At 39.2% G+C, this 18,478-nt stretch overlaps 1 protein-coding gene across 12 annotated transcripts in view; it reads left to right on the top strand.

Annotated features, from left to right (window-relative positions):
- The window catches only part of SOX6 (SRY-box transcription factor 6), a 375,871-nt gene that overhangs the window by 229,749 nt on the left and 127,644 nt on the right, over positions 1–18,478 (top strand). The window lies entirely within an intron of this gene.

Here is an 18,478-nt window from a genome sequence, read left to right as displayed (position 1 = left end):
AAGCTTGGACTATTGGGTTTATCCTTTAATCTGCTGATTGCCATGTTACAAGATGCCAAAAATGAAGTTTTTCCTTCCCTCATCCCAAATAAATACTTGTCAATGCTTTTGCAAATATTGTAATGCAGTTTCAGTTACACTTTAAGGAATTTGATTAACATATATAAATGTGTTGATACCTGGGATGAGAGACACAATTGAATTTTAAAACACCATTATTTTCATTGCCTATCGGAAGACTGTTCATATTAGGTGTATGTAAAGGATGAAAGAGAGATAAGAATAGAAAAAGGAAAAAATCACCATCTTCTCTAAGTGTTATTAACAAGTCTGGCTTCAAAAACCAAAGCATCGTATAAAAAAGTCTTTATTTGGCATAATAGTTAAGACTCAACCATAGCTGAGTCTGCTAAACTGAGCAGTTATTTGCATGACAAATGTTTAAATTTTTAAATTCATTTAAAAATTAGGCCAGAAAGAGTACTCATGACCAGGTCATTTTTGTTCCTGTTTGGAGAATGTGGGTATATTTTACTGGAAGTATCCCCTCTGCAGTAAAAATTTTGGAGGTACTTTGTGTTTCAGTTCACTCAATACTTTCCAGTAGGTTTACTCTTCCACCGACTCCGACAAAATGAGGTCTTAGAATAGGTTGCACGTTAATTTTCTTGTTCACTCACAACGTTCTCTGACATAGTGCTGAACCCTCCACAAGATTTCTTTCCATCTTTTCCTAGACATATATGCAAAGAAGTGTTTTAGTGCTTATTCTGTTCATGTGAGCTAAATTATTTCTTGATGATCCTTCCCTACATTTGTTCAAAATTCTTGCCAATATAAGCTACCCTTATTCCATAGTTCCTCAGCAGTTTGGCCTCTTTATGTGTCTTTATATTTACATGAATCTAATCAGGGTGTTGGAGGCAGTGAGGACTGTTTCCTCTCCCAGCTGGTTAGCCAGATTGGTAGTGGGCATCAACTATTGCCCAAGGAATACTGGAGTGTTGCCAAGGAATACTGGAGCCCATAGGCTCCAGCATGAAGCACTGGGCATGTTGGGCAGATGCCATTTCAAACATTCATTGATCTCAAGAGGAGATTACTAAAAAAAAGTTTGTTAGGAGTTTGTTTCCTAGGCTAAACACCAGCTTACGTAGTCCATTTGCTTGTGAGCCAAGGGGTTGTTCTTTGTTTATTTGTTCCTCCTTAATTCTGTGGCGGGTTTGCTAGCCAGGAGTTGCTGGAGAGAGATGTTGGTTGCTTAGTTGCCTCTGTGGTTGGTGATGGAGTCTGTTGGTATTGAGATGATTACAAGTGGTGCATGTTGTTGAGAGGTGTAGCTCCCTAAGGGCTATAGGTGGGATGGAGGGAAACCAGGAGGCAGACGAGAGATGCAGTGCTGTGCCGGTTCTCCCAGGTCCCTTCCCAGCGTCTTCCCGGGAAACCTCAATACCGATACTGGTCACACCCGTGACTCTGGGTGGGGTTCATCATATCAAAAGTAGGTAACTCCAGTGTAGGCTCTGTCTCAATTCATTATCCAGATTATTTTTACAGTGAACAGAGAAGCAGAGTTAATAGTTTTAGGATGCAATTCATCTTTTCCTAAAGTAGATGTTTAAAATATGTCAGATTAATTGTTGCCTAAAATGGCTGTTTCTCTCCATTAACTAGAAAGGATACGCGTGCTGATGCCTATAGCATATGGATCTGCAGTGAGATGTGAATTGCGTGCGCCGTGGCTTGAGGAGAAAGAACAATTTTCTAATAAATGTTTGCATTCTCAATTTAGTTTTGGGGCTTGGTAGAATTCGGAACTGTGTTCCCAATAACTTACTCGATTTTATTCAGGAGGTGCATTTGTTTAAAGATGCTCTTGAGCAAACCATTTCAGGAAACAGCCATTACTTCCATAAAATGGCATGGATCCTTATCTATACTTTGTATGCATGGAAAAACAATAGTAATTTTCCCTGACACTCCCCTTTTGAAGAGATTACAAAATGTGAGTAGCACAGGTGCCAGTTCCATCTCGGCATGGGCCTATTCATGGCACAGCTACTTGAACTGAGCACTGTATGTTCTTCAGGAAGGAGGAGTGGGGCATTGCTGAGGCAATGTTTTCATCAGGAGGTACACAGTGTACCACTGTCATCTTCTGAGGTACAGCGTTAATTCTTAAACAGTAATTTCTGTGAATAAGTGCATCCAGTTTATTTAACTATTTAAACAATTAGAAATGTCTTTAGATGGGGCTAAAAGTGTAGATAATCCATATTAAATCAAACACATCTTTCCCTGGACACCTACTAGGTTAATTTACTGAAAAAATATCATTATTTGGTATTTATTATTTACTTTGTGTTGTATATTATTTGTTTGTTTCATAATTTTAACACCTTCTTTAAATTAGTTGGGTTTTGTTTTGTTCTGTTTTATTTTTAAGACCATTTACTGGAGCACCGTCCTCCAGGCTTGTTATGCATCTAAAACATTGTCAACAATCTGTGAGCAAAGAGGATATTAGCTAGGCTTACCATATGAAAACAACATAGGTATTTCAAGAGTTCTGAGGTCATTAAATGTTCTGCATAATCGTCTCATGTTTTCTAAGTGAAGCTAATGTTACTTTCAGGGTGTTTGCGTTGGGGAAAGCAGTTTTATCTGTTGGCTAAAGCGAGTGGGAATCTGGAGTTGTTCTTAGTTCTGTCTCTGATTATCTGAAATTTGGCAAATTGTTTCCTGTTCCTCAATTCAAGTTAATGTTTTGAGAATCTTAAATGAAAAAGTTCAGATAAAGGCAGTGTATTATTACTGTTCAGCTCAAATGTTCATAATGTTCATAAACTCTTCTACAGCGGAGTCCACAGAAATGGGAGGAAATCTAGTGTGCCAAATGAAGTCCTTCATTCTGCAAAACTGTGCAGAGAAATCGTTGCTTTTAGTGGAAATAAAGTTGAAAAAATACTGTAGGGCAAGTAAGAGCTCACAGATCGGTCTCCAGGTTGATGCAGATTTTTTAAATTAACTTTCTTTTTTTGTTTAATAAAAAGACTTCTTGAAGTAGAAAGGGCAAAATGAGAGTATTTCATGGACATCTTTTAGCCTATGCTGTGAAAGCAAAAACCTCTAGGGATAAGGGAAAACCTGTTTAAAGGAGCAATGCGGTGGTACATCATGAAGGTAAGACTACCCTGGAAGAAAGGAAGGCTTGCATCCCTAGAATGGTTCCAACCTTGGGAAGCAGTTGAGGCCCTGAAACCCCTGGAATTCGGTGCCTCCCTGCCAGAACTCAGTCCTTTCAGAGTGAGGCTTGGGGACTGCTTTTGACCCCATGTGTCCAGCTGAAGAAGGATTTGGATCCCACTGATGCTTGGAGCACGTTGCTCCAGGATTCCCCTCCAGGGGGTGTGTGTGGATTTGAGGGATGAAAGTTGGAGGATTTCCCTCCACTGGTGGGCAGGCTTTGTTAGGGCGAGTCCGAAGTAGTGCCTGAAATCTTCAAAAGGGACACTGGTGGTTCAGCTTTTCTGCAAAAACTTGCAATGGGTGTTACAGTGCCAGCTGATCCAAACTGCTTTCATCCATTTCCCATCACCTTATGCCTCTGTACAATGCTCCGTGCTATTGCAGAGCATTTTGTTTTCTGTTTGAATCAGTATGATTTCCACTGCATAGAAAAACTGGCTTCCTCTGCTCTCCTCAGCTTTCTGTTTTAATTCAGCCATTAGAAATTATTCCTAAGAGTAATTTTATTTCTAGTTTTAAACTATACATTCATGGTGTTGTATTTTCGTATTAATGTTCTTGCCTTTTCTGTTTCAGTCAAAAAGAGTGAACATGATTACTGTGATAGTAAACAAACAAAAGGATAGTAACATAAAAATTACAACTATTTAAACTGTCCTTGAATAGGAATCATTTGAATCATACTTAAAACTTAAGAGGCTGAACCAATGACTCTTCTTATCTATGATTAACTACTGACAGTTCAGATACCTGGTGAGCTGAATAAGGACTATCTCTTTATGTGAAGTACATGTCTAAAGATCAGGAATAATTACATTCCACATTAGCCTTCATAGCCTCCCTGACCTGGTTAATTAATTTTTTGCTAGGATAATAATAGTAGAAATAGATTTAAAGATATGCTTCATCATTAAGTATGTAACTGACCTCCAATTTTAAGAGCCGAACCTTTCATTTATTGCCTTTTGGAGACAGGTTAAGCTCCTCACAGCGAGCTCGCTGAAAAGGCACAAGCTGGAATCTAGTTATTGTCACTTCAGTTATACTCTCTGAGGTTGTCCCGCTTTGTAAACTGTATTTATCATTGACAAGCAAAAAGCGATTTATATGTTACTGTTCTGGCACTAGGGAATATTCTCCCCCACCTTTTTTTTCTTTTCTTCTTTTTTTTTTTTTAATTTTTTTTTTTTTATTGATCGTGAAACTGATCCCCTTCCAGCAAGCTCTGAACAGGACCAAATAAAGCCATTGAAAGCAATTTGATACTTCTATTGGCAGGGTACGCAGATCAGATACTCCCTTGAAAGAGAGCGAGAGTTATAAACAAAGCTTAGAAGTCTAGGAATAGCCCCCAGCTTCAGCAAACCCTTAAAATATTTTGTAATTGTATCTTCAATCATGAATTAGCCAGGAAAAACAGACCTTTTTTGCCTTTATATTTCACTGCTGTATGCTGTTTTTAATTGCCCACAGGCACACTGTTGTGATCTTCTTTGGAAGTTTAAAACCAGGATAAAAATGCAAATCTAATTATTTCTTTTATCTAATCTAATTAACTTTTACAAGTAATGATAGATGCACTGTAGCCTGCATCAAACATTTTAATAATGATGTTTCTGGATTAAAGAATAGGTAAAACTACTGTAATTTATAAGCAGTCAAGATTATGGCAGTAGAAAATGTAAATTATTGTGATGCCTTAATAAACTATAGCTGCAGTTTATTAATTTACAGTAGAGAGGATACATTTCCCTTAAATTCCAGATCGCTTATGAATTGCTTCCCAGCTGTCATTGGTATCTTTTTTTCTTTTTCTTTAAACAGTTAAAAAAACCCCCAAAACAGTAATCTATGTCTAAGTCCCTTCTGCCATGCCGTTGTGTGCACATGGCAGAGAGCAGCGCTGTCAGGTGCCTGTAACTTGTCGTTGAACCATTGATTCGAATTCCCAGGGCTCTGCTGGGGGGGGGTGGTGGTGTCACAGCATCTGTCCAGCTCAGAACTTGTCTAGTGAAAATGGAAACTTATCCAATGGAGGAAAGACAAATATGCTAAACATCAAAGTCAAATGTTTCATATTTTATTTATTATTTCATAGTGGCTTATTAATGAGCTCTAGAGTCCTTATTTGATAATTACCCAAGTGAAAGGTATTACAGGCCAGCTTTTTTCCAACAAAAGCCATCTTCATGGCTGGCTAGCTTGGAATTTTCTGTGTCAGCTGTGTAGAAAGAGAAGCGATGTGGGATCCTTACCTTCTCTGAGCAGCCTGTGCTTTAACAAATATTCTGACGATGTTCCCTATCCTTTATTGAGCCTCTTCCATACTAAAACTGCTTTGGTGCAACAGCGTGATGGTGGCCGAAGCAAAAAGACACACTGTGATAGAGGTTCTCCCCTCCTGTGTTACTCTTAAGCTTCTGCCTTTGCACCTTGGTCCCCTGTTTGCAAGGATCCCTCTAGCTGCTCTGCCCGAGGCCCCTGGAAACAAGATTTATCCTGACAAAGCAGAAAATAGTTCTGGATTTGACTCTTAAAACAGTCCTTAAAACTGTATGGAGTCTGGAGGTGGGGGGCTGGGTTTCTACAAATTTTTACTGTGACCTTCTAAGAGTTAAATAAGCTGTCTTGCAGTTTTGTAATTCACTATATGTTTTTTTTCTTTTAAATAGCTTTATTTCGCCTACCCGAGTCTAAACAAATTGTATTTAATGCAAAAATTAAGCCTTGTGTATCTCTTTCATATGACTTCTCTAATTATAGAGCAGTAAATGGTAGAATAGCATATGTTAGCAACATGAGCAGCAGTCTATGAAATGAACTACAAGTTAATAAAATGATCTTGTGGTGGTGTTGGCCAAATGTTAGCACACATGTTTCGGAAAGTGGTATTTCAACAGACTTGAAGAATAGGACTTTGGCACACGGGTGCCAAACGCGATCTGATGTGTGGAAATTAGTTAAACCAAAGTAAATGTCATTGTTTCTCAGGCTCGTGTTGGTGCAGAAGATGATAGTAGCTGCCCTCCCACTTTTCCTCTCCCACGTGTGTTTTAAAATTGGAAACGAAGGCACGGGCGTCCCCAGTTCAAGTACGGCTGCGTCGTTTGCTCTGGGCGTGCTGCAGTGCAATCTGGCCGAGGTTTAGGGGCTTGTTCTCAGCTGTGCCTCTGCCAAAGCAGGGGGCTAAAATCTCATTGATTCTATTGAGCCCAAACACTCGTACAGCAGCCTTTGCTTACAGACGGGCCTCAGATCTGAGCCCTCTCAATTTAGGGGCAGATTATAACCAGCTCCTGAATAACAGCAGAGGATCAAGCAAATATTTGCGATCCACCTGTACCACTGCCCAGGGGTCACTCTCGGCTGGTGGTCTGCCTGTTCCAGCCAAGCGTGGAGCGACGTGCTGTGGCAGCCCCAGGGCTGGCTGATCCAGGCACCCTGGTCTAGCTCCTGAGTGGGCTGGCAGAGATCGTGCCCCTCTGAGCCTTGCTGGTGCTGCTCCTCTGGCAGTATGGGTCTGCATCACCCCTCCTGTCAGCCTGCCGAACGTCATCTTCACAGTATTGTGATCCCTGGAAAAAATTAAATAATAATGCACTATTTGCTCCAGTACAGAAAACCAGTTTCTTTCCTAAGTGGTGTGTGCACAAGCCAAACTGGATAACTGGGAGCAGAATTTGAGCCAACTGGCAGCCTACCAACAGGGCTGATCCTGAGTAGTCTTACTTGCTTGAGCAACACTTGCATAGCCAGTATTTGATGCCTTGTCTACCTAAGTGTTCCTCACATAAGTAGGCTTTGCAGAACTGGGCATCTCCTATGAAGAAGGACTTAGAATATTAGTATTGTGCTTGGAATATCAAAGATACAAATGACGCAGGGGATTTAGGGGATGTAATTTGTTTTATTAGACAGACAGATGTAGTTGGAAAAAGCAGGCAACCTTTTGGGCACACCAGCTCTTTTTCAGGTCTTACATCAGTGTTACGCTGAAACATCCCAGGACTGACAGAAACTGTGTAAGATGTTGGCCTTTCATTTCTAATTAGTTACTTTTTCAGTGATGATTTTTGTGATTGACAACCGTGTGATGGCCAAGAGAGAGAACAATCAGGATTTGAATTACTTTTTTCTTTTTTCCTTTTTTTTCTTTTTTAAAAAAACCACCACACTGACACACTCATCAGAAGATAGTGAATAAAGAAAATAGTTAATAAATGTTAGTATTGAAATGACTTGATTTATGGATATATTCAGATATATAGGCAAGACTGGAATGTGATGATATCAGAGGTCAAAATTTCTGTCTGCAAAAGCAGGTATTTGGAGGAAAATGATGAAGTACAGCCCCACATAAAAAGGCCAAAAGCATTTAGCAAACAAATTGTAAAGTGCTTTTTGAAATCTCACAGTAAAATCTTAGATTTGCCAGATGGACTAAATCCTGGACTAAAGAATCAAAACGGTTTTTAGTTGTAATTGTGGGAATGCTCTGGAATGAAAGTGTATTACTGAATCAATCTGAGCATAAAAACTTATTTTAAATACATTTAATGTCATGACAGCAAGGAAGAAGTAAGTGCATTGCTCTCTGAATGCATTTAGGAATTATGAATTCACATAAAGAAAGTAGTACTATATGCAAACCGGTAAATGAGCAAACCAGGTGCTGTTAAACATTTGGTATACATTTGATGGCATGTATGTGAAAGTAAAGTGAAAGAATATTTCTAATATTCATGGTCTTATGCAACCAGCTAATCCAGACACTCACAAAAATGTCAAAGCATAGCTCTCAAGGAAAGGTGAATGGCCTTGCCTGGAATTTACCTATCTAATTTTAGTCATTGTTAAAGTAAAGAAAAGTTGGTTTATGGCAGCAATTTACACCCTATTTCCTTTTTTGTCTGTTACATTAGAACCCCCTCTCCCCAGATAATTAGATAATATAGTGGCTTGTGTTGCATGCAAGACTTTTGCTTGTTTGAAAGAACTAGTCTTTTATATAAATCTTTTATATATCATCTTCAGCGAGCTGGGCATTTGCACAGCTTGGGTAAATTATGTCTATATTGAGAAACTAAGAAGTTACACAGTATGCATTCCATACTTGAGGGATGGGAAATAAAAATTGATATACTGTGCGGCACATGATATAACACAGTGAAATATCTTTTAAATTCCGGAGGGATGCACTGACATCACCACACTTAATTCACATGCAGTAACTCCCACAAAATGTTATTAGTTTTAAATTGAAGTTTGTAATCATTCAATAAAAAGAAAATAAATGATGTAGACAGTATACAATGGTGCATTATGAAATGCTGAATTCATCTTATTCACCCACCCAAAATGACAGTATGTTAAGAAAACATTAAAGTTGTAACACCAAATAATAAAAGCAAAGACATTCACAGTTGATGGTGAAGTGTGAAATCGATCTTGAGACACATCACCGCCCCACATTATGGAAGGGAAGTTTTGAATTAGGGAATTTTATTTTGAAGTAATGTATTAGTCATTTTTATTCTGTAAAATGAAAGATTAACCAGCTGGAGGAACATAGCATTTGTTTAAAAGCTAGATCAGGTAGATCAATGTGTAGTGTGGGTACTCGCTACAGGTAACGAAATAGAGTTGGTAGTGCAGCGTATACCTAATAGCTGAAGCATGGACCGAGATTCCTTCTTTGACAAAGCAATTTATGGAATATAAATATAGAAGCAAACTTTTCTCAGAGGAGGAGGAATGGCACATGTTTTTTGCTCTGATGATGAGTGATTTGTATGAATAACTCTACTATCACATTTCTAGCTTTGTCTTTTCCATCTCATTGAATTTTATTGGTGATATATTTTCAGGATACTCATCTCCTCTGTAACTGCGTATCTGAGTGTCTCATAAGCTGAAGTGTATTATCCTCACAACACTCTTGAGGCAGAATAAAAAGCGTATAGATATTTGGGGGCATCTAATTTTAGATATCTAATTTGGGTGACTGAATTAGGACTTTTGGCTCCATATATAAAGCAGTCCAGGTGCTGTGAATTACCTTCTGTTGATTAGACAACGAGGTTCCTAATTTAAACACCTAAGTTAAATTTTCTAAGTGACTCGTTCCATTTATTATGTGAAATTCGACAGACCTGAAATCTGTGGTTTCAGAATTCACAGGGTGGTTCTCTAATGTCTTGATCAACTTTTCTATCATGACTTTCTGTCAGTTTATATCACTTGCCTTAATTTACGCTGACGGAGCTTTTAGCCAGAGTGAATCCATGTCAGTCATACAGAGATATAGTTGTTTGTTCCTCTCAACCCACTCCCCTGCCCCAAACGAAAACCATTTCAGCTTGCCTGAGTCTCCCCCTCAGTGGCCCACAGATAGTGGCCGAGCTGCTGACCAGAAGCGTAGCCACTATCATGCAGAAGGAGGCACGTGGAGGCACTACGCTCACTGAAAGAATCTGTACTTTCCTAAATCCATGTATTTTCCTTACAGGTGTGGAGCAACTTCCATGGCAGTGAAACATGCTTTGAACAGTGGCTTGTGGGGGAGAGAAAATAATTTCTTGTTTGAAGAATGCCTAGATTACTTGGCGGTCCCTCACATGTTTTGTAGGGCATTCAAGAAACTTACTTGAATTTTTTATTTAATCAAAATGGCTGCTTCTAAATGGAGATCTTGCATGCCACATTTTAGGCCAGAATGTATTTTTACAGCCAAGTTATAAACCTCTGAAAAAGGGGGCTTATAATGGAAAGGTTGACACAACATTAATTTTAGTGTTGTAAACGCAATGGTATAATTTTGGAAAAAAGCCTTTATAGCTCTGCTAAGATATTAATTGCAGGAAATTACAGCATATCCTATTAAAGTATTATGTCAGTGGCATACATAGCATATAACACCTTTGCATATTCTCCCTTGTTTTCACGGCAACATTTTGCATTTTGATCTGTAAGGAGTAGGTGGATAAAGTGGCTCAGAGTTTCTGGTGGTTTTTGCTTGGGGGGGACAAGCCAGCCTGGGTAACGCTTGCGTATGGCCTGCTCTGGGAACGGGCCTTTCGTTGACCAGGTAAATCCCATACGGGTATCGACCAATGAACCAAATTCTGCTGAAATAATAGCCTTGCCTTTGTTTTGTGACTTTCGGACCAGCAATTTGAATTTGGATCCAATCCTTACTTACACAAATCGGGTTTAGTCAGACTCTTTCCAGAACAACAACTACTTTTATGACAAATGCATTTTTACTGTTAAGGCCTTAGTTTCCATTTACTTATACTTACGGAATCATTCCTTACTGTTACGACTGCATAGCAGACCCAGTCTCTATTGATTTATGTTCAGTTAATTATTCAGAAATTAATTTTATTTACATATGGTGGAGGAGGAGCTATAGATTCCTATTAAGCTGAACAGCGTAGATATGTGCATTGCATTGTACAGTTTTTTATTTCTAAGAAATAGGATATTTACTGCATTTCTGCCACTTTTATGTTTGACAGGGCATGGTGTAATAGTATAATGTTTTCTTTACAAGAATTTGTCGCTATAAGGTAGTTATTTGTTAGTATCCAAGTTTTAATAGACACTGAATTGTTGCCTTTGATTATAGTCTAAGTTGGATACTGTTTAACTGTGGTTGCTATTTTTGACTAGAACAAACTGCTATTACAATAGTTTCTTGAGTGTCACATCTTTCAGGACAAGGGGCCACAACTTCGTATTTGTAAAATACCTCATGCTGAGTTTGTCATCCTGTTACGTTCTTTTCATTGCTACGTTGACACAAATTTGCAGTGAAAAATGTCAATGGTAACAATGTGCAAGGTTTTTTTTTTAATGTATAAATGGGGCCTGGGGCCTCGATACCTCTTTTCCCCTCTGATGACAGTGGAGCATACACAGTTCTTTACACATTAAGTCAGGACTCTTGTACAGTCGGTGAGTTTTTAAAAAGATGGGAGAAAAGGCCTTCTCAAAGACCCCACTGATACGCAAGTTCGTTGGGCGGTTGATGTTTCCCATTAATTGCAAGACTTGAGCATATAACCATCAGCTGTATCTGGTTTTACTTATCAAATCCAGAACTGCTTTTTCTCTGCCTGCTGAGCAGGGAAAACTCCATGCTGTACCAGTTTCTTTTTACTTGGGGCTCCCAGTATCATCAGAATTAAAGCTGTCAGAACAGTCAGCCCTCTTTATTTTGTGGTTTTAAATACAAAGCGTAATATTGTTGCTTGAGAAATGGCATGCTTTCAATGTATTAGTTTAAAATTGCGGAGTGGACAGAACAAAAAAAGGATCCCTGTTAATAGCAGGAATTGAAATATTGCTTTCACCATTTTGGGGAAAGAAGATACAACTCTGCGCTTTAATTTGGTTTTATTCTACACCACTAACTTGTCTTCATTGGCTTAATACTACACTCAAGTGTAAGGAAAAGTTCCTGCTCAACTTAGCGAGAGTTTTGCTTCATTGAATGCAGTGCAGGGTGCCATTTCCTTAGCTGGTGTTGTTCATGTTCTCTCCGCTTATGTCAGTCTAATACTAGAAGTACAGAATTAGGCCCTCTTTTTAAAAACAAAAAGAGCTCACGTGGAAATGACAGCATTTCATGTTGCCTTTTTTTATTCACTGTAAAATATTCCTCTGCTCTGTGTGTGCATTTATATTTGGGGATAATTGTGCCCATCCACCACAGAGCGCTTGGAGATAACTGTTACGTTGTGTATGAATATTTTTGTCTTGCATGTGGCTACTTCAGTTCTCACTTTGTGCAATTCATTATTTGTTTATTTTAGTCATCAGCATCCTTTTGCTTTTGCTTTATTCAGGATAGTTTAGATGCATCTTTGTGGTAACACTTTGTAAAGAACACAAGTAAAATTATTTCCTTGTTATATTACTTTCCTGTTTGGTTTGTTTTAATTGAGAAAAGACTCTCTTCCTTGGCAAGGCTACACATCTGTCATTTTATTTAGCCTGTTTTACTATCAGTTGAGATACACATACGTTTCAGATGTAACTTTAGGAAGAACAGAATATACTAGTAATTTATACAATAGACGTTGATGATTATTGACCATTAAAGAGTAATAAAACATTTCCTGTGTGAAACAGATGTAGTATCAAATGTCTTTATTTCTGAACAGTAAATGTTTCAGGTTTACTTCACAGACATGAACGTTATTGTATCAAGGTAAAAACCTGGCTACACTCTAGCAAACATAGGTCACCTCTTAATAAATGAATAGAGTTGCAAGTGAAAGAAAATAATACTTTGAAGAAAGTCCCAGGCTCATGTGTATATTAACCAGAGCAGATGAAATGATTTATTGGGTTTTATACACAATCTGTAAAGGGTAAGCATTGCTAACAGAATGAGTGGCAGCCTCAGGGAGCTGAGTAGCCCCCAGGGACCAGCCTTTGTTCCTCTGGACTTGACAGGCATGTGTCCCTGTTAAATGAGGGCTTAATTTCTCTCATATGTGCACAATTTCCAAGCTCAACAAAGGCAGCCGGGACTGGAGCTATTTAAAAGAGCCAGCTCAGGAGGAAGCATTCCTGGAGAAAGGGGATGCTAAGGGGCTAATTACTCACCATAGTTCAGCAACTGATTTTTTTATTATTATTATTTTTTCCCCCTAAGCAAGGTTTATTAACACGGAACTGCCAGTTTCATCTTACATAAACATACATTAAAATTACAAAGGTGTTATTTCTCTTTGTAAAATAGCCATTTTAAAGCTCCTGCTGACCAAAATTAAAATGTGTATTCATTTTATTTTGGGCCTGTATTGAAAATCTTCATCTTTTAAACTCATGGAAAGATTTTTTTCCACAAGGTGCAGAGAAATTGCTTCTCCAATGTCTTCCTCTCCTTTCTCAGTCTTTCCTTGCCTCATGTATAGTAGTAGGAGTTGTCCTCAGTGCTTACTGCATTCATGTAAATACAGTAATTAATATTGTCCAGATAAATGGTTCAGCATATGTAAAGCATATTAATATTCACGTAGTTACATATCTAGTGTCGCATGCTTTTTATAAGCCTCTCACTACATACTTAAATATTTATTTAGACCCAGCAGACCTTTGTGGTGCCTTTCAAGTAGTCTAGTACCTACTTGATACCCCACACAAGAAGCATGACTTCCCCCCCCCCTTTTTCTCATGTGGGGCTTGGGTCACTCCTGAGTTGCTGGCGGTTGTTCTCTGGAGAGAATAGGGCAGACATTTGACAGAGTGATGTCATTTTGGGTTTTTAAGAGTGGAAAACACAGTTTTCTTTGGACAGTGTTGCCAAACTCTGTTGTTACCTTGAGAGAAAGGTAAGCCACTTCAGTGCAACAGGTTGGAAAACGTTGTGGTGACCATTAGCAAACCACTTTGTCAAGAAATACTGTGTGGTTTCAGGCTATTCCTATTGAGGAACAAACAGGAAAAATTCTTGTGAAACAGGTAGCCCATTTGATTCTTCATGATCGAAACATACTGATCCTCTTAAAACAAGAACTCAAACAGGTGGAAAAAATTGCTCGGTGGGGTCATGGGCTGAGCAGGCTTTACCATGGCGTAGGAGAAGGCTTGTGGATGTGTGGCACCAAGGCTGGTGGCCAATGCTCAGGACGCAGTGTGTGTACATTTGTGAAAACTGAGACGACTCTTAACAATTACAGAGTGACCAAGCAAAAGCAGCTTGCTTTTGGATTGAGACAACCCTTCCAGTGTGAAAGGGGTAAAACTGAGAAAAATTGAAACTGGAGCATCTAATACAGCACTGCTTCCAATGTTATAGAGAGAGTTTGCACAGGTAATAGTAGACATTACCCCTTTGGCACAGATCCTATGAAATCTTTGTGAGATTACTCACTGTCTAATGTTACAGACGCTTTTATTTTTTAATATTTTTTTAATTGGATCCTTCATGCATGTTTTATGGGGCCTTTTGTGTTGGCTTGTGGGTTTTGGGTTTTGTTAGGGTTTTTTTGTTTGTTTGCCCTAACAGTGATATAGGTTGATACTCAGGCAGTTTCAAATCAAAACCGAACAAACCAAAACTGACTGCTTTTTTTATCAAGTTAGACATTTAGCTTTGGAAGCAAGACTTAACCTTTCCAAGGCTAGGATGGTAAACTATGCAACGTTCTGTCTTTCCTTGCATGGTTTCTTTGCTGTGTGTTTTTGTATGATAAACTTATTTAAAATTTTTACTTCAAATGGCCACCTTTAGAACCAGTATACTATTATATTATATTTTATTATTGTTATATTTCCATCATAAACATTATAAGTATCACAATTGTTTTGGAAATTTCAGGTGAATCCTATAGTCTCGCAGATATATATTAGAGAAAAATTGTAATTAAAAAAATTGGGTTTTTTTCCCAATTTAAATATTTCTGATCCATTACATAACCTAGGCTTCATAAATAGGTATCCTCATAGAATTAACAGCAAATAATCTGATTTTATTCTTTGAGCTTCCATTGCACCTGTAGGAAGGTGGTGAATGTACAACCTACAGGTTGCAGAATGCTAAGATTGAAAATAGTTGCAAACTTTTACATGCTTTAAATCACCCCTGAGGAGATAGTGCTCTAGCAGTAAGAGGAATTAAAGATTTTAGAGGTACTATTTTAAATGAAAAATCTACATTCTTTCTTTCTGAGAAGAATGGAACAGGTGATGGATCCCTGGGATGGGATGCAGGGCTCTTGGTTTACCTACTCTTTCTTTTCTTTCCTTTTTCATGCTGAAGAAGGGGATAATAGTAACAGGGAGGAGTGTTAGGTTTCCTTGCGGTTTGTTAAGAGATTTCTTTTAAAAAAGTCATTATTAAGTAAATAAACTTAAGTTTATTTCACCAAGTAAAGGAATTCTGATTGGATAGAAGTCACAAACCTGACCCAGATCCTACCAACTTCTGTGCAAATCGGGAATAACTCCACAGAATAGAAACAGTACATCTGCCTTCATCCTGGTAACAGATTTACAGCTGTCAAGGCTTAGAGTCACCCATTTATTTCCTTTCTCCCTAGAGATGACAAAGTATATAACGCTTGATGAACTGCAGCTTCCAGGAACATTCAGATGTTAATGCTACAAAGGCCTACATTGCAGGTTGAAATCTTGCCTGGATTAAAACTCTGCTTTGGATGGAGTTAAGGAGCTACATATACACAGGGGCATTTGGTACTGTTACAGGGCCCAAGGAAAATGGTTTAAAATGGATTCCATGCAGATTCTGACTAAGCCTTTCTCTAAAGATTTGTTTCCACTTTCTGGAGGAGGAGGGGTTACCAAGAGACTCTCTTGCCATCTGATTACGAGAAAGCACCTCCTAATCAGAAAGGAAGGTCCCACACAGATTATCTTCTTGTCATGCTATGACAGGACCCAGATTCCACTGAGGCTTTTGTGAAGAGCTGTGGAGAGTATTAAAGCCATGGCTCCACAGTACTTAACTTACTTAACTTAGCTTTTTTTTTTTTTTTTTTTTTAACAATAGAAAAAAAGAAGATGAACTCATGTTCACTGTTTCCCGCTAAGAATGAACTTCTATTCCCTTGATGCATTGTTGTCTGGATACCAGAATGAAATGTTAATCATGTAAAAGTAGTGTGTCAGTCTACTGAAGAGAGAAGGAATAATCAACACTTCTCTCTCACATTCTTGCTACCTGAATCATTTGCCTCAGTGTTCAACTTCTCCTCCCCACTTCTTAGATCTTTTTCTGTATTTACAAACAGCCGCCTTTGTCTTGTGGGAGGTTTATTGCTCCTTTGCAGCTCGCTTTCCTAAAATGGTAGTAATGAATGCAAAATTCAAAGAGTTGACCTGCCTGTTTGTTCCCTGTGTTTGTCATAGCTCTTAGTTTTAAAGAAAAACTAAAAAGAAACCCCAAACCCCAAACATTTTTTACCTTGATTTCCTAAGGAAAAGGCTTTTCAATAACTGTGCTGCCAGACTGCCTCTCAGGGTTCCACCTGAATAGTTTTTGGACACATTAGGTAATTGGGTAACCACAGCTGAGATCCAGGAAGAAGCCTGAAAGGTAGGGCATTCGGTTAAGTCTCCTGAAAACAGTTAGTGGCCCTGATAAACCCTTTCAGGTTGCCCTGGACGTAAACACTTTAATCTAATCTCTTCCTGTCTTAGAATTTGAAGAATGTACTTAGGAAAGAGATACTAAAATGCCCTAGCTTCAGGAGAAGTCTTGATCTGAGCTTATGCTGCAACAGACAGCGGAGAAGCAAACCTCTGAGTGTACACCTCATGCAAAGCCATGGGAAAGAGGCATTCATAAATCACATTGCTTCCCAGACGGCGCTGGATGTACATGCACTTCCCATGGAAACAGAGCCTTGGGTACCCATCAAAATAATGTCATCTTTCCTTGTTGCAGAGGGTCTGCGCATGTCAGGGAACACAGAATAGAAGAGATTTAATTTCTGGTGATATGTTCCATCTTACCCTACATATTTTCTGCAAATTCACTGGTGAGAATTTTGTCTGAAGTTTCAGTGATTTGCTTTGAATGTGTTGCAGGAAGGTCTTACTGGGAGATTTTACTGTAAAGAGACAGCCCATCTGTCACCTGCTGTAGCTACCAGGTTCTTCCCTTTGTTATGCTTGCACTTGTGAGGCTTTGTTAAAATGTTTTCCATTTATTCACAAGCAGATTTGTGAAACTAATGCTTTCTGAACTTCTGGGGGCAATACTGTGAATTTGTTGACAATAATCCTATCTAAATTAAATTTATGGAACCCACCAGAACAGTTACGGTTTAGATGCATTTGGGACTTAAATTATATTTTTTGAAAGTAAGTTTCAACTCATTTATTCCTTTTCATATTGCTCCATATTCTGGGAGCAAGTGTTCTAACCTACATGCCAGCAACAGAAGTGCTTTTATTTCATTAGAGTATCGCTAAGGTAAGAGGGTTTGAAAGACATCTGTAGCCTCCACATTCAATCCATAAATTTTAAATTATTTTTCAGTAATCCACAGCTAGAAACAGTTAGCCTTAAAATATACTGAGCTATTTTTGTGTATCATAGGAAGGAGGTATAACCTGTGTCTGGACAAAGTCTGGCACTTTGTCAAGTACTTCACTATTAATTTTTATCTCTGGTCCATAATTTTCTCCTGACAGTTTGTACTTTTTTTCTCATGTGTTCATTGATAGGTTTATGATCAATCCTGTTTCTAATGTAAAAGGCTTCCTAGCTGTATAACCACATCAGTCCAGCTCCTCGTAATGACTCACCTGCATTCAATGATCTTGCTACTGGGGAAGCTGGGCAAACTTCCTAACCAGAAGTGTCAGAGGAGAAAAGTGTGGTGTGTTGGAGGAATGACTGGGGGGATCCATCTCTTTTATTTTTTATGATGCTTAAGAGGATGCAGTGTCACGAGAGGATCTTAGAAACTGTGTTGTAACCCTCTGAGGAAGCCACTTATTTGCGGCTTCTCTTGGACTATTAGTTCTAGACTCTCTCTTGTTGGCTGAGCTTATGTACTCCCCAGTCCTGTTTCAGGATTGATATCCCACCTATGTGCCCAAACAGCAAGTGTACCCACCGCCTACTGGCATTGTTACCCCCTGAGGGACATGGTGTGCACCATGGCCTCCATCCTGCTCAGCTCCTCAGGCTTCTCTTGGAAGGAAAACCTGGATGTGGGAGGAGTGGAGCAGAGCCCCGTCTGCCCCTGCCGTGAGAGCCAGGCCTGGCACGCGGGCACTCCGAGCCCAGGGCTGTGCAGGCACACGTGAGCGGAGGCTCGGCCTGGCGGAGGCACAGCAGGACGCTTTGGCCTCATGTTTAAACAAGGCCTGACTGAAAATAGCGTGTTCCTGTTATACCCAGCGCTTGCTCATTTATAGTGTCTTACATTTTCCATGGCTCCCAGACTGATACTTCACAGCTCAGGGTCATCTTCCCATACGGCAGGAAGCCCTACAGATCCTGAAATCTCCATTCATCCCAGGAGAAAGCGAAGAGATCAGTAGCTATATGATTCAATTCACTCTCAGGGTTTTTTAGTGATTTTAGTGAGTAAAACAGGTTCACAGAAAAGGGGGCACCAGAGCTGGCAAGAAAGTGTGCATGGAAGCGAGTGCCTGAGCGCAGAGAAAGAGGGATTGGAGAGGGAGCACTGGGGCAAGGGGACCCTCCACACCAGGGCGTGAGGTGTTGCACTGTGCA

This window comes from Falco biarmicus, chromosome 10 (genome assembly GCF_023638135.1).
Source record: "Falco biarmicus isolate bFalBia1 chromosome 10, bFalBia1.pri, whole genome shotgun sequence".
Taxonomy (NCBI): Eukaryota; Metazoa; Chordata; class Aves; order Falconiformes; family Falconidae; genus Falco; species Falco biarmicus.
The sequence above is the reverse complement of the archived record's forward strand: the minus strand, read 5'-3'. Positions and strand labels throughout refer to the sequence as shown.